General features: G+C 41.1%; 2 protein-coding genes across 13 annotated transcripts in view; both read right to left on the bottom strand.

Annotated features, from left to right (window-relative positions):
- Positions 1-22,715, bottom strand: part of MRPS14 (mitochondrial ribosomal protein S14) — an 868,813-nt gene that overhangs the window by 525,762 nt on the left and 320,336 nt on the right. Inside the window, exon 1 of one of the 11 annotated variants that reach the window (XM_050767383.1) lies at positions 20,126-20,129. The exons of 8 other annotated variants lie outside the window; for them this stretch is intronic. The gene's annotated coding sequence lies outside the window, so the exon portion shown is untranslated. Of the gene's footprint in view, positions 1-6,824; positions 6,829-13,355; positions 13,360-20,125; positions 20,130-22,715 lie in introns of those variants that run through there. 2 more of the 11 variants (XM_050767423.1, XM_050767392.1) reach the window with 2 other exon arrangements.
- Positions 1-22,715, bottom strand: part of TNR (tenascin R) — a 427,004-nt gene that overhangs the window by 232,674 nt on the left and 171,615 nt on the right. The gene's annotated exons all lie outside the window — the stretch shown is intronic.

The following is a 22,715-nucleotide window of genomic DNA, read 5'->3' as shown; positions in this document are numbered from 1 at the left end:
TGCTTCAAAGACAATAAAATACCTAGGAATCCAACTTACAAGGGATGTAAAGGACCTCTTCAAGGAGAACTACAAACCATTGCTCAGTGAAATAAAAGAGGACACAAACAAATGGAAGAACATACCATGCTCATGAATAGGAAGAATCAATATCGTGAAAATGGCCATACTGCCCAAGGTTATTTATAGATTCAATGCCATCCCCATCAAGCTACCAATGAGTTTCTTCACAGAATTGGAAAAAACTGCTTTAAAGTTCATATGGAACCAAAAAAGAGCCCACATCTCCAAGACAATCCTAAGTCAAAAGAACAAAGCTGGAGGCATCACGCTACCTGACTTCAAACTATACTACAAGGCTACAGTAACCAAAACAGCATGGTACTGGTACCAAAACAGAGATATACACCCATGGAACAGAACAGAGTCCTCAGAAATAATACCACACATCTACAGCCATCTGATCTTTGACAAACCTGAGAGAAACAAGAAATGGGGAAAGGATTCCCTATTTAATAAATGGTGCTGGGAAAATTGGCTAGTCATAAGTAGAAAGCTGAAACTGGATCCTTTCCTTACTCCTTATACGAAAATTAATTCAAGATGGATTAGAGACTTAAATGTTAGACCTAATACCATAAAAACCCTAGAGGAAAACCTAGGTAGTACCATTCAGGACATAGGCATGGGCAAAGACTTCATGTCTAAAACACCAAAAGCAATGGCAACCAAAGCCAAAATTGACAAATGGGATCTAATTAAACTAAAGAGCTTCTGCACAGCAAAAGAAACTACCATCAGAGTCAACAGGCAACCTACAGAATGGGAGAAAATTCTTGCAATCTACTTATCTGACAAAGGGCTAATATCCAGAACCTACAAAGAACTCAAACAAATTTACAAGAAAAAAACAAACAACCCCATCAAAAAGTGGGCAAAGGATATGAACAGACATTTCTCAAAAGAAGACATGCATAGAGCCAATAGACACATGAAAAAATGCTCATCATCACTGGCCATCAGAGAAATGCAAATCAAAACCACAATGAGATACCATCTCACACCAGTTAGATTGGCAATCATTAAGAAGTCAGGAAACAACAGGTGCTGGAGAGGATGTGGAGAAATACGAACACTTTTACACTGTTGGTAGGATTGTAAACTAGTTCAACCATTATGGAAAACAGTATGGCGATTCCTCAAGGATCCAGAACTAGATGTACCATATGACCCAGCCATCCCATTACTGGGTATATACCCAAAGGATTATAAATCATGCTGCTATAAAGACACATGCACACGTATGTTTATTGCAGCACTATTCACAATAGCAAAGACTTGGAATCAACCCAAATGTCCATCAGTGACAGACTGGATTAAGAAAACATGGCACATATACACCATGGAATACTATGCAGCCATAAAAAAGGATGAGTTTGTGTCCTTTGTAGGGACATGGATGCAGCTGGAAACCATCATTCTTAGCAAACTATCACAAGAACAGAAAACCAAACACCGCATGTTCTCACTCATAGGTGGGAACTGAACAATGAGATCACTTGGACTCAGGAAGGGGAACATCACACACCGGGGCCTATCATGGGGAGGGGGTAGGGGGGAGGGATTGCATTGGGAGTTATACCTGATGTAAATGACGAGTTGATGGGTGCTGACGAGTTGATGGGTGCAGCACAGCAACATGGCACAAGTATATATATGTAACAAACCTGCACATTATGCACATGTACCCTAGAACTTAAAGTATAATAATAAAAAAAAAGAACAAAGAAAAATGAGAAGATTAAAAATTAAACTCCAGGACAACCAATAAGTTATAGAAGAGGAGAAATGTGATCATTGTTTTTGACACTGCTTTGTTGTGAATAATATTAACAAAGGTAAAATAATGAAAATACAAAATATCAACTTAAACAATGATTGTAATTAACTACATATATTGGAAGAATGGGGAGGGGCAATGTGTGTGCACCTGTGTGAGCGTGTGTGGTGAATGGAGTGGAGGCAGGGTTGTAAGGGTCTAAGTCCTTATCTTCCACAGTTGTAAATCAACATATGATTTCTACATTTGAAAAGCAAAAACACACTCAAGAAATAGCCATAGAAATATATTATCTGAACTTATTTAGGTAAATACTAAAATAAATGACTAAAAGTTGTTGCCCCTGAGGAACAGCCCTCAGGGCTGAGGAGGAATGAGCCAGGAAATCATTTTTTTGTGTGTGAAAAATCTTATATTATTGTTTGACTTTTCCAATTCCATGTCGGTAGCTAGGAGGCCATAGAAAACTATCTAATTTACATCGTACTTTGATAATAAGAACACTCTCTTCTCATCTCATGGTAGGGGTGGGAGGTAGAAAAGCATTGCTTCTGATAACTTTAACCTGACTTGACAGTGATGTCCTTGCAGGTGAGCATATACATCCAGTTCCTTCTGCTAACCCCCACAATGTTCTGAATGGCAGGATCCATCTGTAGAGAGCTGAGACACAACTGTAATCATGTCTTCTACACATACAGTGCTGTCCAGTTTACAAAGTCCTTGCACATACGTTATCTCGTTTGATCTTCCTAACAACCACGTGCAGTACTCAGGGTGAGGAATTTGTACAGAGAAGAAACTGGAACTCTTAGAGGCTGATTTGCTTATTCATTGTCACACAGCCTGGACTCCAAACTCTCTGCTACTTCATGGGCTGACTGAAGCCATCTATGTAAGACAAGGGGAAATACGGGACAATTTTAGAAGAAGTCGTTATCTCTGGTACATTGTCTATTTGAGGTCTTCTAATTTTGTGATATTGAGTCTTTCTATTTTTTATCTTCCCTGTCTGTCCACCACGTCAATTCCTAACTTTTTCCTTCCTGTTCCTGGGTTACTCCCATTCTGACTTTTTGGATCTTATTCCTGCTTCTTTTCTCACGCCTCCAGATTTAATTCTTTGCTTCAGGAATTGAAACATTTGAACACTGAGCCTAAACAGATAAATCGTGAGTATAGCATTGACTTCATGGTTAGAGGTGGCCACCCTGGCCAGTCTGCAGCCTGGGAATTTGAACTAGACCTGAGAGCCCTCTTGATCGGAACCATGAGGCACCCAGGCCATCACATATGGTCTGCTTGGACCTCTATTCATCCAGTTCAGTCTTCCACAGACACAGGGGCTTTGCCACATGAAATACATCACCGAAGATAGATTTCACATTATATTTTAATCTTTTGATTTATTCCTCAAACACACACTAAGTTTGAGGCTAAAGAAATGGTGGGAAAAGATGAGATGGGAAAAGTGGGGAGGATGAAATGCACTATATTCAAAACATTAGGGTTTGTGTCTACCCTCAATGGCTGCTGAGGGCTAAGTGGATTAGAAAGGCTCATGTGTGAACCACCAACACTTTTTCCACCATCAGATTCCTTGGAGATCTCTTGATCCATTTTGTGATTGAGGTAGACAGGATCACAGCATCCAGTGTTATGGCTGCAGGCACAATTCCAACATCTGAGAACATTTTCCTCCCAGATATTTAATTTCCTCTTCCATCCCTTTACCACTGGGGCCCTAAAACCACTTCACAACTCTATCCACCACATCATCTTAGCCTCTTTTGCAAGTCTTTTAATATCCATTGGAAAATAATGCTGTCTTTGATTCTGAGACAAATCCCTAACACTTCTTCCCTTGTTTCTAATTAGCAATATTTCTGTGGTAATTAAGACGAGAGTAACTCCTCAGTTCTGCAGCATTTTCAATTCAGAAAGAAAGAAAAATACGATAATAATATAAAGGGGCTCTAAGAATGAATTTGTTAGGGGGCTTGAGTGTATGATAAATAACTTCAACCCATCTTAAAACACACAGACATTTGTGTAGATATACATGCATATCATACATATGCATATACAGGAATGCACACACACACACACACAAACAAACAATAATTACCCAATTCTGGAAAAACAGGATTCAAAATGCACTAATGGAAATACTGTCATTCTGTGGGCAGAATAAATGCATTATCTTAAACTCTAGGCATCCCACAAAATGAACAATTACAGTGAGCTGAATGCTGATGAAAGATGGCCAGAAACAGGCCGTCTTTCTTCTCTCATGGGATGGCTAGAAATGGGCACATTTCCTTCCTGGTCAAACACCCAGTGACTTGGCATTTTCAATACTTTTCAAAGGCCCGCTGCATATGTTCACTCTGTGTTAGCTTTTGTTCTTGCTAAGTGTGGAGTGGAGTCAAAGCTCTGCATTGCCAGACAAAATCTAATGCTGTAGGCTGAACCAAGAGCCAAAGGTGCTATCACTTCTACTTTACAGATGGCACTCCTATCTCCAAACTTGGATTTGTGCATGAATGCACAAATACATGCTTATACATCTTCCTAAGGGATTAACAAAAAGATGTCCTACATGTCAAAAAAATAAAAAAATAAAAATAAAAAATAAAAAGATATCCTTTCTGCATTTCTGACTTTTTCAAATCAAGGCATATTTTGAGGCTGGTGCTCATCAGAGTTCAGGTAATGAGCTCTTGCTTGTAATTTTGTAAGTGTATATGTTTCTCAGGGAATTGACAGATAGCATAGGGTTTTATTTGTTTAGAAATTGCAATTATTTCTAGCAATTCGGTAATTATTTCTCCTGTAGCTAGTTACTTGGTGCCTTCTCAAGCAAAACTGTGTTTGCCAAGAGCCGGCTGGGGCAGTGCACTATTTGGTGGCTAAGGCTCTAGGCATGGCCCATGGGGATGCTGGCCCTGCTAAGGACAGGCTCCCAGCTCCATGATTTCTCCAGCCCCACCCCTGAGCTTGTCCATAGCTGAGGAGGCTGAGCTGCTGAGTAGAATGCTTCTCTTTGTTTTAGTTATTTCTTCGATTGTGAAATCCAGGATTCTCTCACTCCTCTGTCTATTCAATCATACAATCATTGGGAGTTAGAGCTCATTGAGCCTTAGAGATCATCTTATTCACCCTCTCATTTTATGAATGGAGAATCTGTGGTGCACAGTGGATGGTTATGCCAAGGTCACCCAGCAGTCGGGAAGGGCTAGGCTAGAATACAGGTCTCTTTACTCTCTAGTCAGTGCTCCTTCATCCTCCATGTGATGACTTAATTCTTTTCAGTTAAGCAACTTGTGTAGAATTTCTAGTATGGATTAAGCATAGTGCTAGGTGCTGCAAGCTCAAGAAAGCCAAAAAAGAGGGAATGGTAAATGTCAAATGAGACAACATTAGAAGAGAACCTTACACAGTGCCTGATCCAGATAAGGTATTCCATGGGTCCCTGCTTTTCTCCCCTTTACTCTTCCCCATCCTCTATAGATACATACAGAGGAGAAAAATCTCAGATATTTGAGGTAATCAAATTCTTGCAAGTATCAGAAGGGGAGCTGATAGACAACTCCAGTTACTCCTTTAGAAGCACATTTTCTAGTTCCTAATAAAACCTCTCAGGCTAGGCCCACACCTGGAAGAACTTCCCTGGTATTCTATAAAGACATCAGCTCCTGGGCTGCCCCTCTATTCCAGAGTGTTGATGAATGCGTGGCTCACCCACACTGCCTGATTCATAAGCACATTAGTGCTGACTCACCAACAACTGAGAGCAAAAAAGCACATCTCCTCAGGTTTTGACTTGAGATGAAGACACTTACACGATGCAAAATTCAGCTCTACTGATGGAATGATAACTGAAACACACCATGAGCTAGTCATCTGGGGAAAATATTGTCAAGGCTATTTGGTCTTAAATCCAAGCTCTTATACCCATTTTCTGAACTCATAATAAACCTTCATTTTCCAGAGATTTAAAAGTCTCCTTACTTTACTGTTAACCAAAAACCAGAAGCATAAAACCATGAAGAGTCAAAAGTAGCTGACCCAAGTTATCCCTGAGTTTAGCCTTGAATAGGAGGATTTGGCTAGAAGGCTCCTTCCAACCATGAGTTGCATGACTATAAGATTATCACCAACCATCTTACTGCCAGCTTTACATGAATGTGTTGTTCAATGATTCGAAGCTTCTCTAGACCTTATTCAAAGCAAGGTACACAGGCTCAGACAGCCTGCTCCACCCCTGGATACTTATATAGAATAATCATGTAGAGAGTATCGAATTGGGGGCAACCAGGGCTGCAACTTGAGTTCCTGGGCCCCTATGCAAATACATCTCCAAATAAGAAGACTGACAGCCTTGTTGGCATGTAATGAAATACAGAGCCATTCTGAAGATGGGCTTCTTGGCCACTGGGGAAGGCCATTCTTTTGTTTTGGCCTCAGCTCCTTGCCCTTTGATTCTTTTCCACCTTCTCATCAGAAGGGTAACAATCTAAACACCAAGCTCAACACATCCAGATCAGTTAGCAGGCAGTTTTAGCCACATATAGCACAACACAAGTAATGTTCATGAAGGATGAAGCATATTCAAGTGCATAAAGGACTGGTATACTGCCTGGTACAGAACCAAACCCGATTCTAGCATACATCCTTCATCTTTTTCTAAATCCAACTTGTACCGAAATACATTATGACAAAAACTGTCTCTCTAAGCTCTGTGAAAAAAAGACCTTTTCTGGCAGGATTCCTGGTGCAGCCTGTCCTCTCTCCAAGCGGGACCCCATCATCCATAATGGCTGCTCGGTAAGCCTGGGTGTCCCTGTTACACTCACCTTCTCTGAACTCTGCTTTTTTGGTGGTTTGGCCTCTTAGCCTCCCTGACTCTCCTCCTCTTGCTCCTTCTCAGTCTCAGTTGTGCTCTTCTGTATTTGTGCACGTGTGTCTGGCTCCTCTGTTGCCCCCTTTCATGGACCCAGGGAGGCACTAGTACTCCTGTGTCCTCAGCACAGTCCCCTTCCTTGGGCAGACAAACTCAGAAATGGCCCCCATGATCCTTGCCTCCTGGTACTCATGCCCTTATGTAGTCTCCTCGCCACGAGTGTGTGTGGGACCACTGATGCACTTCTAACCAACAGCATATAGCAAAACGGTTGAGATGTCATTTCCATGATTATGTTGTGTACAATTGTGACATCTTGTTGGCAGACTGCCTCCCTTGAAGGTTTTGATGAAGCAAGAAGGCACATTGGAAAGGCCTATGTTTCCAGTATAAGACAGGGAGCTGAGGATGTCTCCCCCACTGCCCAATAACCACCAGGAATTGAGGGCAGCCTCTCACAGACAGTCAGCAGGAATCTGAGGCCTTCAGCCCCACAAGCCAGAAGGAACTGAATTCTGCTAACAACCACATGACATTGGAAGCAGACTTTTCTCCAACTGAGAAGAGACCACAGTCCTGGTCAGCATCTAGGTTGCAGCTTTCAGATGAGACCCTCAGCCAGAGGACCCAACAAAGCCATGCACAGACTTCTGACCCACAGAAGTGGTATGATAATGTGTGTTGTTTTAAGCCACTAAGTTTGTGGTAATATTATTCATAGCAGTAAATAACCAATATACATCATACTTGAAGCACCCAACAATATGACTATTCAGTTTCAAAGACTATTTAGATTCAACAATGTGTGAGGAGGATAACAGGAAACATCTACCCTAACATCCTTTTTGGCAGAATTCCCTCTCCCCAGCACCTTGGACAGTTCACATCCAATCTCAACTTGACTTTGACAGCTTTGAGAAGCTCAGTGTCGTACAACATAGCCATTCTACCTATGGACAACTCTTTTTTTTTTTTTTTTTTAATAATTATCTTATATCTCTGCCGCACTTATTCTATGCTATTCACTACTCTATAATGTATATGCATCATTGAAATTATTTCTCACAGTAATTCTATTAGTTCAGTACTATTAATATTTACATTATAAATATGAGGAAACTAAAGCTCAGAGAAGTTAGGCAACTTTTCCAAAATGAGTGTGTTAGACAGATTTTAACCCAATGCTGTCTAACTCAAAGTCATATTCTGAACAACTATGACATACTGCTCCAATCTTGTTAGAATGTTCCTCCTTATGTTAAACCAAACTCTTCCTTCTTCTGGTACCCCCTTATTGATCCCATGGGAGCTTTACAGGATAAAAATTGTATTTCTCTTCCACAGGAAAAATTTTAAGATGTTTAAAAATAGTTATTATGTTTCCTCTTTCCTTCTTTATTTTAATTTTTTTAAAGCACCCTCCTTAAAAACTCAGTATAGAGAAGGATGAATAGGCAGAGCAGTGAGAAATTTTAGGGCAGTGAAACTACTTTGTGTGATACTGTAATGGTGGATACATGTCATTATACATTTGTCCAAACCCAAAATATATACACCAAGAGCAAATCCTAATGCAAACTGTAGAATAATGATGTGTCAATTTAGGTTCATCAATTATAAGAAATGTGCCACTCTGGTGGGAGATGTTGATAGCTGGGGAAGTTGCGCATGTGTTGGGGTAGGGACACATGGGAAGTGTCTGTACCTTTCATTCACTTCTGCTGTGAACCTAAAACCACTCTGAAAACTAAAAATCGATTTTTTAAAAAATTTCACTACACAAACAGACAAATGAACAAAAACCCTTCTATGGGGAATGAAGAGAAACTAGCTAATGGATATATGGTTTCATTTGCAGTGATGGAAATGCTTTGAAATTAGATAGAGTTGGTGGTTGCACACACTGTGAATGTACTAAATGCTACTGAATTGTTCACTTTAAAATTGTCCATTTTATGCCATGTGAATTTCATTATAATATATTTTTAAAATTCCTCCCCCAAAATGCATTATGGATATTTCAAACATAGAAAATGATAAACAGAGTGAATTAATATGGACCTATATATCCAACCACCAGCTTAAGAAAGAAAACATCGTAAATAGAATAAGAATTGTGTTTTTCCACCACATACTACCTTGCCCTCCCTTTCCACTGAGACATAACCACTACTCTGGATTTGGTAATTCTCACTCCCACGAATTTCTTTATTACTTTACTTCATACATTTGTATCACTAAACAATAAATATCATTATTGTACATGTTTTTAGATGTAAATAAATGCTATCATATTTTAGGTATTCTTATTCAACTTCCTTTTTCCATTCTAATTATGTCTGTGAGATTCATGAATATACCACATTTTCTTTATCCATTCTCCTGTTGATGGACATTCAGGTTATTTCTGTTTGTAACCATAACAATGAATGCTGCTAGGAGCATACTTATATGTGTCTTCTTATACACAAGTGCAATAACTTTTTTAGGTTATATAGCTAGAAATACCTTTAGCTCTACCAGCCATTGCCTAGTTACTCTTATGGCAAGCTTCTGAGATGAATCACCATTGTATTTGTCCTCCCTGGAGAAGTTCTGTCTTGTCAGGAACACTGGTCCAGGAAAAAGAGACGATTGCCTCTTTTGTCTTAGATAGAATATGTCTAGCAGTGGTCTGAGATTGCAGAAAATGTTTTAGCAGTCTTACACCTTGTAATCTGCTATTGATATTTTTGTCAGACAGTAAATCTTAAGTATTTTTCACATGAATTTTTCTTAAACCAGGTATCCCCAGTCTGTACCTGCACAGGTTTTGTTTTAAACCTGAGTGCAGGACTTTAGTTCTATCCCCGTTGAATTTCTCCTTGTTAGTTTTAGCCAGTCCTATAGTCTGTAGAGGTATTTTGAGTCCTAACTCTGCTATCCCATCCATGAACTCAATAATCATACTTTCTTCATCTGATTTGATAAAATAAAGAATATAGCCAAAGATAAAGCCCTGTGATTTATGAAAAGATGTTCTCAGATGTTGATGTAATCAGTTGCCTGGGCATGGCTGGCCAATTAACCATGATGTAGCTCTCAATTTCTATTCAGTCCACAAGAATATCAAGGCAAACTTTGTTAGGGGCCTTGCCATATTGGCGGTATTTAGCTGATTTACATAACTAGCAATCTGGTGGAATATGGAAATGGGATTCCACTTAATATGCCTTGTTCTCAGTGAACGCATGCTAGTTTGAAGTGATTACTGCTTCTCATCCAAGAGGCCATAAACCATTTGAATAGTAATTCATCTTAGGATTTCTACGATGATCAGTATCAAATCCAGCAGGCTGTACAATCTGAAATCCGCTTTCGTTCTACAAAAAAAAAAAAAAAAAAAAAATCCAATTTTTCTCATCTATGGTCTTTTGGTATCTTTCCCTTAATCATTTCTAAACTGTGGTTTTATGAGCATTTATACACATTTTTTAAAATTCTGGCATAAAACTTGTCAGATTTGAAAACTTTTAAAGCCTCTGGGTGACCACTTAAGTTTGTTTATCCAGTTTGAGTTTTAAGATTATTTTAACAAAATCGATTTTGTGCCTCTCTGTTGAAAGATCTTGCCTTTTGGTAAAGAAATAAAATACTTGAGTGATTCTCCTTTCTCTTCTCATCTTTAACCTTGCACCAAGTTCCCCAAGCAGTGAGTTTGTCCCTTCCTTGTTCTTCTAATTCAGAACATAGCTACTGAAAGCTGTTTTTGTTGTCTCTGGCATTTTTCTGAAGTCTCTGCTCATTCTGAGTGTTAGCCTGTCTGGCACTATTCTTACAGGCTTATAATACTCTTTTGTATTTGTCCTTGGTTATGTGTTTCTCTTTCTATCTTTTCTACCTGGTATTAATATATTGAATTCACTGAACAGCATTCTGGGTTGCCTCACTATTATTTCAGGTTGTCACCTCATTTCTCTCCTCTCTCTTCAGAAACAATGCTATTGCTTGTCTACTTCTGAAGGAGATAAGGGGACCCAACATTCAAACAATTGGAAAGCAGCATAATCATCATACATACATCGCTTTCCATGCCAGCTGCACCTCCTATGATTGGTTTCTTCCTCCTTTCTTCTCTTCCCTTCATCAACATAGAGGCAAAGAATAGCAGAGAACCAGAAGGAAACCATGAATTAATGGATGCAAGAGGCTTTTTAGCCTCCTTGAGCTCTTTGGCCCCATAATTGGTAGGTTTTATGGTACTAGAGATGCTCACTGGATCCCATTGTCATCTGCTTAAGCCTGAATTGAGACCTGATTTTCAGAGGAGGAAAACACGCAAGCTAACAAACTCTGCTGTATTCAGAACTTAAAGAGTCAATCAAATCTAGATTGCAAAATGGTAGGAGCGCATCTAAGGAAAGAAACTGGTTGGAATGATTCATATCCATTTCTTCCCACATTAGAGACGGGACTTTTCTATAATGGCTCGGTACGTACAATGTTGCAGTACACAGTCCCTTATTTTGGACACCTGTGAGACCCATGAAACCTGGGCCCCTGAGTCTGTTTTCAGTGGCCATGATCCATTGGCAAGAATATTAAAATAGACCACTTCAGCTGGGGACCATTCCTCACATATCACAAGCTCTTTCCCCTTTCTAAAGCAAACTTCCAGCCCTGAAATATGAGAAAACTTACATGGCTTCCTGCCAACACCTGTGGAAGAAGAATAAGAGGGCTAATGACACAATATATTGTAAATCTCCTTGGCAAAAGAGGCTACATTATATTTTGATGTACATGATGGTGCTCAAATCTAGTAGGTGTTCACAATGTTAGCTCCTCCTTTTCTATAGGCTATATTGTTACATTTATTTTCTCACTCTCAAAGTAATTTTTCCAGTCCATTTTTTCTCCAGCACTGAAGAAGCCTGATGGCAATTTTATAAATTCAGTGGCTCCCAAGTTCTCTAACCAAGTCTTCCACCCTCACCATCATTCAATAAATGCTCAACTCAGACACATTTATATGCCCAAGTGCCTCACGTGGCCAATGATTCCTAAGTGCTAAACAGATTTGTTCTTGACTTGGAGTCTGAGCCTAAGGAGCGAGGCTGAGATAATTTAAGTGCCTCTTGTAACAGAAGGTAACTGGAATTCAATAGAGATAAATGTAAAATATTGAACTAGGGAGCTGAACCATAGACAGGGTAGAATTCTAAATGGAAAGGTTATGGCTGAATGACTAAGCAGGGGAGAACACACACCACACCCAAGGAATTCTTGCAGAAATACAAGTCTCGGGTGGACCCTGCAGAGAACAGGAGACAGGATGTGGTAGAACAGCATGGCCAAAGGAGAGCCACTGGGGCTCAGTAAAGGCCACTGCTTGGAAGTCTCCCTCCTGACGCAGACTGTCTGACAAGGGACAGAGGGATTTGGCTGGCTATGTAATGCTGCCAGTTTTTAGCTGCTGTCATGAGCAGTCAATTTTGCTTTTTCTCTGCCAGGCTCCAAACACCAGAAGTAAAACATCTAATGATAACCTGAGGCATTGGCTGTGTCAACTAGGAAAATGAAAACGAAAACAAAAACAGCCACTCAGGTTGATTAATTTAATCAAATGATTGGCCAAGTTCCATGAAGAGATCAATAGAATCAGTGGTTTGACCAAATGAAGAGGCCAAATCAGGGAGTGTGATTGATCCCATCACCCTGTGCAGATTCAGCCAAACAAGGAGATGTATTTGCCCATGAAAGGGTCTCTTGCGTTCCCACAAATTTGTCTTGCAACGAGTCCATGACATTGGCAGGGGCCTGAAATACATCTGACATGGTTCTCCCTTTTCCTTCTTTTGAAGTATGTTTTCATACAATTAACGTAAGGGCAGGAATTTGCCCTCTCTTAGATTGGCCACACCAGGAAAAGAAAAAGGGAATGGGGAAAGCCAGTAAAAAGACAAATGGATGAACATAGGCTATGATTCAACAAGTTTTCAAAGCAGTCAACACATTTCTTGGGACACAAAAATTACTTGCACTATTTTCTGGACAAGATCCATCAACACTTAGCAAACTAGCAACCCCCCATGAAAGCACTTCATTCCTTAGCTAACGGTTTGCCTATTTCATGCTCCTCAATAGCCTATCAAAGGGTATTAAAAGACACACCAGTTACTAGCCTTGGGAACAACAGAGGTGACACAAGCCCAATTTCTCCCTTTGCTTAGCCTCCTCAATGTCCACTTTGAGAGCCCCCAGTCCGTAATGAAGAGGGCATCCATCAATTAAATTAGGGCAGCCTAACAAAGCTCTACAGAGTGTTGACATATATACTAAGCTCTTTTGGCCCAAGTTCCAAATTCACTCCTCGCTTTTGGCAGGAAGCAACATGGAGACTTCTGCTGGGAAAACGCCTCGCTATTGGAATGCATGAGAAAGAGGAGCTGTGAGTGCTAGTATTGTCCTCACACACACTCTCCTGCATTCTATTTTCCAATCAACTATGAACAATTGGGTCCTTTCTGACAGGTTGGCTGGGTGATAAAGGTTCTGTCTTACATCCCTGTGTCTCAGCAAAGTGCTTTCTCTAAGGCTCATGCCACCCTTCTCCAACGTTCACAAAACCCCCTGAAAAAGCCAGGCTTGTTTGCTTTCCTCCATCACCTTAGAAACTGGTGTGCGCCGATTCTTCATTCTTTAGACCAGAGTCACAGTCAGACTTTCTAGAGAAGCAGTTGTTGATTTAGACAACGATTAGCAAAAGCACAATTATTAGCTTTAAAAGTGCTCTCAAGGTGATCTGTAAACATCAACAAGCCAAATTGCAGAAATCCCACTCTGCTCTCCAAGCCCCTGACTTCTTCAAAGCACTTGGCAGCTTATGGAAAATGAAATGTCCCTGTGTCTTCCCTGGCAGAGGCCCTGAGGCCTCCCTCCTGCTGCCTGTCCTGTCTCTCTGACCACCCCAAGCAGGATGGGCAGCTGTGAAGTGGGCACCTGGATTCGGACCCATTGCACCAGAGGTTCCCTCATTAGCATTCAGTTGTTATGCTTTCCTGGGGCCTTTTGTGGTTTACAGGATGGGAAAGAAACCTCTCCTCAAGAGCCTTAGAAAATCTCGGGAGTGGTGGTTCTTTATTAATCCACTTAATCAGTAAATTACATAATTAATATATCAAATGGTACCTAGAGGCTCAGAATATTTAAAAAGAATGTTGTATTGGTTGCACATTTTGATGCTGATTCTAGACATTCCTGGGGACAGCTCCAGAATTTCCATATAGGAGGGGCTTCAGGGTGCCATTTGGTTTGAAGGGGGGAGCTTCAAATCAAGGGAACTCATTTAAATTAAATGTTTATTTGGGGTGGTTTTTTGGGAGGGAAGTTCAGCTGGAGACTGGGGCCACTCCTGAACACACCTATACACTGATTTCTGAGCCCTTCTGCATTCTTGCTGTATTGAAGCGGGCAGGCCCTGGGAACCCAGATGGCTTTGATAAAGCGCTCACCTCTAATTTTCTCTCCTCTCTGCCAGCTTCTTGTTCTGCCCTTGGCTCTTTGCCTCCCTTGTGTCTGGCTTCCCTCTTCAGCTTTCTACCTGCACCCTTGCCCTTTCCTTCACCACTAACTTTGTTTCAAAATCTATCTCCTCTTTATCTCAGTCTAGTAATAAATGGCTAAAAGGCAGGAATGCCCAAGGGACTGCCATAAACCAGAATTATGACATAGCATCCAAGGCTAAAAGCTGAGATCACTATTCTAGTTTGAGAGCAAATGTTTTAAATGGTTCAGCCCATAAAGAATCCTGGATCTTAAGAAAATCACAAAAGTTAGGCTTTATTTTCTTTTTACAAATAAGAACAAACAGGATGACTCTGCCAAGCCAGACATTTTGTTTCCGAGCGTGCTGCCTTTCTAAGAGTGGGCGAGGACGTATTGCTTCTTTGTGGGGCTCTTGTCTTTGTAACCTTTTACCTCTCCATTCCACTCCCATCCCCACCAGAGGTGACATCACAGAGCAGAAATGGGTGAATCTACAAACAAGGTCAGACAAACCGGTGGAGGATGAAAACAATGGGTTGACCTTTACAAATATACAGTATTGGATTTGAAAGGGCTGGAGCCCAGAGATCAGGAGCCGAGGGTAAAGGCCCTGAATACTAATGACACCCACTGGGAGCAATTCCATGTAAGGAAGTTATTTCTCACTGAGATCCCACACTAGAAAATGTCCTCCCAGGATCCCCTGAGTGAGGGAGCAGGGAAATCGGAACGCTTGTACATTGTTGGCATAATACTTTGGAGTGTAAATCAGTGACATGTATCCAAACCCTTATAGACACACATTGACTTTTTCCTTCAGCATTACTTTCTAGGACTTTACCCTTAGAAAACAATTAAGAAAGTACACAAGACTTACTTAAAAGGATGTCATCAAAGTACTGTCAGAAATACTGAAAAATGAAAAATGATCTATGTGTCCAATAATGATTCTAGTTAAATAAATTACGGTGTATCATAGAATGAAATGCCATGAAACTACTAAAAAATGAATTACATTTGTTGACATGTTCATAAGGTGTTTGGGTGGGAATGAAAGGCAGGAAGGATGTGAATTGAAATAAGACTCAGACCTGGCCCCCAAAAAGCAGGCACTCTAATAGGGGATGGACAACAGGTAGAATCTTGAAAAGGCTTTCAAAAGAAAAGACAAGACAATCAGATGCTGGTTGATTATTTTGTATTGTTTCCACAAAACTCCTTGCTGCTCTATACAAGGTTTAAATTACTCAGCCTCAAGCAGAGAAGGAAGAAAATAAAGAAGACTACATTAGCTTGGGAACATATCCCTGAATAAACGCGAGTTCATTATGGACTCTTAGTACATCAAAATCCAATTAATTCATTAGCTCTGCACTTGCATTTTTATTCTTTCCCCCCGGCTGCCAGCCTTTTACCCTATGATGTAGTTTACTAGCAACCCCAAAATGGGGTGAGTAGGGGAAATAAAAAGGAGATAAAATCCAAATGAATCGATTTGCTACTTGTTAAGTACGATGGACGCGAGCGGGTGGTGAAGGCAGGGAGGAGTGCCGACAACACAGTGTTTGCGAGGCTCTGGCAGAGGCCCTGCCTTGCAAGAGAACAGCGTGTGCATTGCACAAGGACCCTGAGTAGAAGGTGAGTGAGGGAGTCCATGTGTAGTCCTTGGAGCTATAAGGCCCCCAAGCCACATGCTGCCTGCTGCAGATTTTCTGGGATTGCCAGTGACAAAGGGGGTTCAGCTGGAAGGGGATCTTCCTCTTCTGTCGGCTGACCCTTGAATTCTTTTTTTTCAGAAACATGACCCCTACAGTCACCATGGAGTCTTTGAGTGACATGAGGTCTCCATGTCATGGATGGCCAGGCAGCTGCTGAATGAGGCATGCTCACGTTCTGATTCCCCAGATTAATCAACCTCACTCCCACCGTCTATTCCATCCCTCTGCAATCTCCTACTCACTTGAATATCATAAATCTACATTTTTTTGTCCACAGGGAGAAAATAATTCTTATAACTTTAGTTCCTAGACTGTTACTTTTCAAAGTACTCTTTAGGGAACAGAAATAGAATGCATCAAATCATGTCTGCAGCTACTGTCCCTACTGAAATGTGGTACATCTTGTGTGCCATCAGCCTCCATGGCTTTATATTCTTTTCCACAAAACCATTACTCACGTTTTTCTTTTCTGTCCTGTTTCCCTCAGCCTGAGTTGCATTTTTAAAAATGGTATCTCAAGATCTTTAAGACACCTACAGTGGTTACCCTTTTATCAGTCTTCCTGCTCAAGTCTTGGCATGAAAAATTTAAGACTTCAGATCTCCTAAAAATCATGTATGTATAATTACTTTTAATTTTGTTTGGAACAAAATTTCAGTATAAATTTCCTACGAGAAAAGAAGGGCCTGGGATATGTGCATTGGAAAAGGAAAGGTGGCCCAGGTCAAGGTATTTCCACTGGACCATCCACCAAGCAAGTCCCTGAGAGCTGACAGTGCTGATGAGCTAGGATGTGCACAATGAAAGTTCAACCTAGACAGAAACAGCCTTTCGGGGCTGCCTCCCAGGAGGCCATGGAGGGCTGTGATGATTGACTTGCAGCAGAACCTTGTGCCATCCCCCAAGCAGTCAGGTAATGTGCTATTCAGAAAATACCTCAGAGCCCAGCAATGAGGAAATGATGGTTGAAGCATCTGCGGGTCTAACATGGCCATGGGAAGAGCATCTCTGTTGTGATGTTCATGTCATACCAAGAACTCTTTCTATCTACGGTGGAAAGTGCAGTCTGGTGGAAGAGAGTGGGGAGTGAGAAGCAGGAACCTGGTACCTTCACCCCCGTGTGCCCTGCGCAAGCCCCTCCCTGCTCTGGAACTCATTTGCGTCTGCTATGAAATTGCAAGAGAAGTAGGGGCTTTCTAAGCACCTGCCCCCTCCCACCCCTTGATCATTCTAGGAATCTCTGATACTTTCATGTGAATGAAGTAGGATTAATATTCTTAATGAGCTTCTGCCAGTCTCATAATTCTTATGGTTTAACCTAAAAAAATCAAGGAAAAAAAGAGTGGAGAAATTAATGATTAAAATGCAGTCTGGGCATTTCTTTATTTCAATTTTCTTGTCACCCTTATATCCCTAAACCAAAGATAACAAGTTAGCAGGTATATTTCTTTACAATAACATAAGTCTGCCAAAACATTTTTAAGTTTCTTATTTGACCTTGCCGAAGGCAACACAAGCTCCTACAGCTGACAGGTCCTCTCAAGCCCAAGCCTCTGTGGTCCCAGAGCAAAGTCCCACTCAGGTCCAACTGTGGACAGGCAGGTGCCCATTCAAGGACTACTTTTTAGGTTTCTTTTCACATACTATCACCCTCATTTAGTAAATATTTATTTAGCTGTCTGAAGTATGATGATGAATCACTACTCTTCTCTCTTTAAACCTATAGCCTAACCGCTCTTTTTTTTTTCTTTTTCCGTGTTGATAGCTAGTTTCTACCTGTTTCATGTAATTGTTTAAAGAGCTTGGGGTCCACGAAACAGGCTTTGTGGGCATTGCTCAGCAATCAATTTGTCCTCTTAATAGCTCCATCCCTTCCCATAGAGAAGATCCTTCACTTTACAAGAGGTGCTCAGGTTTGAAATGATCCGTCTGCCTCCATCCATCAGTCCTTTGCACCTCTTGTCTGCCTCTTTGCACTATGTGCTCTCCCTTTGCATGGGTCCTTCTGCTTATTTCACTCTCTGAGGATCTGGAGCCTGTTATCTGGTGTATCCAGTCCTCTGCCTCCCATCCAATCCTGGATCAATTGCTGGAGCCCTGCAAGTCACTTCATCTCTGTTCACAGTTTCTGCTGCAAGGTACAGTGCAGAGAAGAGCAATGCGCTGAGGCTAGAGTTCACAGGAACCCTCTTCTTAGGGACTTGAGACTCTTGAAGGGAGCCATAATGGCTTCCAGATAGATGAAATGGAATGCAATGAAGGCAAGGCAATTTCACTCTCCTCAGTGCAGACTGCATTGAAACGGAAGAGCCTGCATTCATTTTGATGCCAAGAGTAAGGAAAAGTTCCTCTGAAGGGTTTCTCTCTCTTGCCCTGCTCCCTTTTCTATTTAAGTAAGAGGCTTTTTTTTTTCTAGTCTCAGTATTTTTATTCTACTTTCTATGCAGGGACTGCCAAGGAAGGGCCCTTGGTTGGCCAGGAAGGAGAGGAAGCATAGCACTGAAAGTGAGGATGAGAGAAGGCACAGCAAGCCAATAAGTTAACCCTCTAGGAGATAGCAAAACACTACCCAAAGGGCTAGGAAGAAATTTGCAGCTCAATTGCACCTGCTGTGGACATTCCATTTTTCTCTTATTTAATTAGAGGCACATGTGTTGAACACAGGAGATAAAGGCATCTGCAGACAGGTCTTCAAGAGCGCTTCAAGAGTGCTCTCCACTAGCCCTCCTTCTTCCCCACCCCTTTAGTCCGACCAGTAGAGGGCTGTCCCATGCATGAGCATCCTCCCAGCATCCCAAATTGTGTCCACAAAAGATCCAAAGATTTAATCCCCAGATATTTACTAGGGTCAACTATTGTTCCCAGTTGATGCTGGGCAAGCTGTATACAACTGGATCTCTGCTTTCAAGCAGCTGACGATATAATTGTTGCAACAAGACAGAGACAAATGAAACAAAGAAAACTGGTATAAAACCATATATCACTCTGTGATGAAATGTGTGGTTTTTGCAGTTTTGTTTTGACCGGTACTCATAGAACTGTCAGCGATCGATAAAATGCTTGCCGGTGATATCAATATGTCATCAAAATTAATAGCACACCATGGCTGAGCTCCATTTATTCACTCATTCAACAAGTACTTATTAAGCACTTACTCTAATGATACTTTTGCATTTGCAAAGAGCTTTACAGTTTGCTAAACACTTTCACAGTGGCTTATTTGATTCTTATTAGGAAGGCATATTTACAGGAGATGGACAATGAGACTCAGAAAGGTTAGGTAATTTCCAGATTCCCAAGTTAATAAGCCTGAGATCCAAGACTGTAGCTCTTTCTGGTCAATGGTGTACCCTCTTCCAGTCTGCCCCTGAGGCTTAGCCAGAAACAATGGCTGTACATTTGAGTCAATATGGTTAGCTGGCGGCCGTGACCTTATGCATCCTACCCACCCCTCCTTCACATACAATTATGGATAAAAAGGCTTTCCTTCCAGTTCTATAAAGAGGAGTCCTAGCAATATCATCTATAGGTTTTGTATAGATCTGCACACACACACACTTTCCTGGCCCTTATACTCTGCTTCTTTCATCCCAGCTCCTTTTGTGTGGAGAAGACCAAACTGCTGATTTGTGATCTTTGTGAATGTCTCCAGAGGCCCAGGATGAACTTTACAAACCCACCTCAATTTCAGGCTGAGGGGCAGGGTCATTTGCACAACTCTCTCCATCTTTCTTACCCCTCAAACTCTGATTAAAATGGTAATTGAGGGCAGTTGGGGTGGGGAGGAGAAAAAGGAAAGGAGCTGAGCTTTGTATGAGGCTAAAAAAGGCAGCTGCTTTCATTACCACCTGGAGAGGGTGTGTGGGGGGTGTTCATGTGTAGGGTGGACATGAGTGATATGACATGAATGGATTTGGTTGCTTTAGTCTATGCCATAGCTGACTATACCCCCAAGGACTAGGGTACCAAGACTGATAGGTAAAGATTCCCCACGAATCAGAGTGGGTGTCTTTTCAATTACCAAGGTTGAATTTATCTTTTTCTCTCTTCCCTCCTTCTTTCTTTTTTTCCTTTCATTTTTCCCCTTTCTTCTTTTGTCCCTTCTTCCTTCTCTCTCTTTTTCTTTATAATGTTCCCCCTTTCACAAATCTATTCCTTACAGCACAAATGACTCCTTTGTAAAAGAAGTCTTCGCAATTAAAGTATACTCCAGACTCCCTTGCAAAAATCAAAACTCACTACCAATGTCTCCAAATACTTCAATAATGTTTTTTCTCCCACACTTTTCCTAAATAGAAACATCTCTTTCTTCACATGATACAAGAATCTCCAGGTTTTTTTGTTGGAGGCTACTCTTTCTCCTTCTCTCACCCAGCAGGACCCAGAGATGGTGTTGACATTCCTTGAGGTCTATGTAGATTGATGTCATTTACTGTTTTCCAGACCCACCTCCATTTAGAATTGTGGCACTCTCTGCTCTTCACCCAGCCCCACTCATCATCAGAGTTGGCTCTAACCCATCTAGCACCTCAACCTTAAAGTTTCTTTACCTTCTGAACTAAAAACCTCTGTCCACAACCCATCCTGGAGACCCACGACCTTGGCTCAGTTAAGAAGCTGTCATAACATGGGACTGCTCCACCTTTAGAACATTCACCTTGTCATATCCCTCCCTGACCACCTCTCCTTCTCCTTCTCTCTCTTTTATGCCTTTTTCAAACCCCATCTTCTTTTGAATCTCAGTAAGAATGTAATGCTGTAGTTAATGTTTACCAGAAGCTTTCTATGTGCCAAACCCTGTGTGTCTATTATGTAATTTATCCTCACAACAACTCCATAGATGTAGGTGTTATTACTATCTCCATGTTACAGGTGAGGAAGCCTCAGCTTAGAGCAATTTCCTCAGTCACACAATTAACAAACGTGTTGAAAAGGTGGCAAGTGCCCCAGAGCTTATACTGCTAGTCTGTATGCTAAAACTCTTCCATTTTGCCCTGTCCGTTAACTCATGCATGACTCCACTTCCTCTCCTATCTGCCCTGAAAATCTGGATGCATGACTTCTCCCTCCACTGAGCCACACCTTTGCATTTTTCACTCCTTGTCCTTCTGCTGCTGTCACTCCGCTAACCTCCAGGCTTGAATCCATCCAACTACCAGCATGTTTTACTCTAGCCCTGGGCCAAAGAGCCCCCAGATTCATACTTTGGTTGAAATCTAACGTCAATGCCACTTTACTTGTGTCTTCAGAGGCCAAGCTCCAAAAAGAGCATCGGGCAGAGTAGGGACCATCAAAGGCAATCCTGGCACAACCACCAGAGTCCAAGTGAAACTTTACATAGGGATATGCATGCCTTCCATGGAACCAGGCCTATTTTCCCTCAAGGAAGAAGCCATCAATAAAACAAATAAGAAAACAACACCCTAAGGTGAAATGTAAATTCGGTTGAAACTTCATGATGCCTGCAGTCTCATGAAAAGCACCCTCACCCTCAGCAGTCTGTGCTGTGTGAGCACCTTCTACACCTGGACTGGACAGGAGCAAAGACCATAGTCTGCTGCTGCTGATGGCACTGACATGCGCTGATGTTAATGAGCTCACACCAAGGCCAGCAGAATGACTTCAGCCTGAACCTACTGCCTCAGTTGGCTTAAAGAGCAGCCACTCCCATTTCATTCATTCACTCATTCATTCATTCATTCAACAATTTCTTGAATGTCTTGAGTTAAGCAGCGAGGATACCATAAAGAATATGACATTTACATCTGGAAATATTTCAGTTCTTTAGTAATCGAAACTTCATTCCTATATTTACTGTCAGAAAATCACTTATGAAACCAGAAGAGGCTGAGGTATTTTAATAGAGAATGGGCCCAAAGATAAAAAATGGACAGATAATGTCCCTCTTGATATTCCTCTTGATATTTTCTGAAGAGTGTACAGGAGAGGGACAAGCACCTTTGATGAGGGTCACATCAGTCAATCAGTCAATCATAATGGTCATTATCAACCATCTGTGCTGCTTGTGTTTACTTCAAGTACAGAAGTGCAGGCTTATTATAAGAAACTTAGAAAACATAAAAAAATGAAAGATACATATACCATGTATACATAATTACATGTAACAGAATAACATATAGATTACATACAGAGAGAATATGTATATATTCCAACATCTGAATTTAACTATTTTATCATTTTAGTGTATTCCGTTCCAGTATGTTTGTCTCATTCACATCTTTCTCTAAAATAAAATAAAATAAATTCATCAATATGTTTCTAGATGCCATTTGATTAGAGCTCATATCCTTTCACCCTACCTAGCCTCCCTAACTATGACTTCGAATTTCCCAAGTGACTTTTTTTTCGTCCAGGGAGACATGCCTCAAGAGAAGGACGCTTAATTTTAATAGCTTAAGTTAAGAAGATTGACTGTAAAATATATTGCGATTTATCCTGAAGCCAGACTCATTATATATCAGTTTGTTTGCATTTGTTGGCAGTTTTTAGTGGTCCAAAATGATCCTCTGATTAGCATGCCTAAGCAGGGGTTGACCATAGAGGTATTTCATACTCCCTGTAATTATTTACAAGTATGTGTGTACACCCTCTGGCCACACTCCACCAGCTACTCTCTGACTTTGATTAAGGGAGAAATAAGTTTGTGTCACCTGCGACCTGCCTTCTGTTTTGTACCAGTAAAAGGTTCTACCCTTGCTAGGGT

This window comes from Macaca thibetana, chromosome 1 (assembly GCF_024542745.1).
Source record: "Macaca thibetana thibetana isolate TM-01 chromosome 1, ASM2454274v1, whole genome shotgun sequence".
NCBI classification, from domain to species: Eukaryota; Metazoa; Chordata; class Mammalia; order Primates; family Cercopithecidae; genus Macaca; species Macaca thibetana.
The sequence above is the reverse complement of the archived record's forward strand: the minus strand, read 5'-3'. Positions and strand labels throughout refer to the sequence as shown.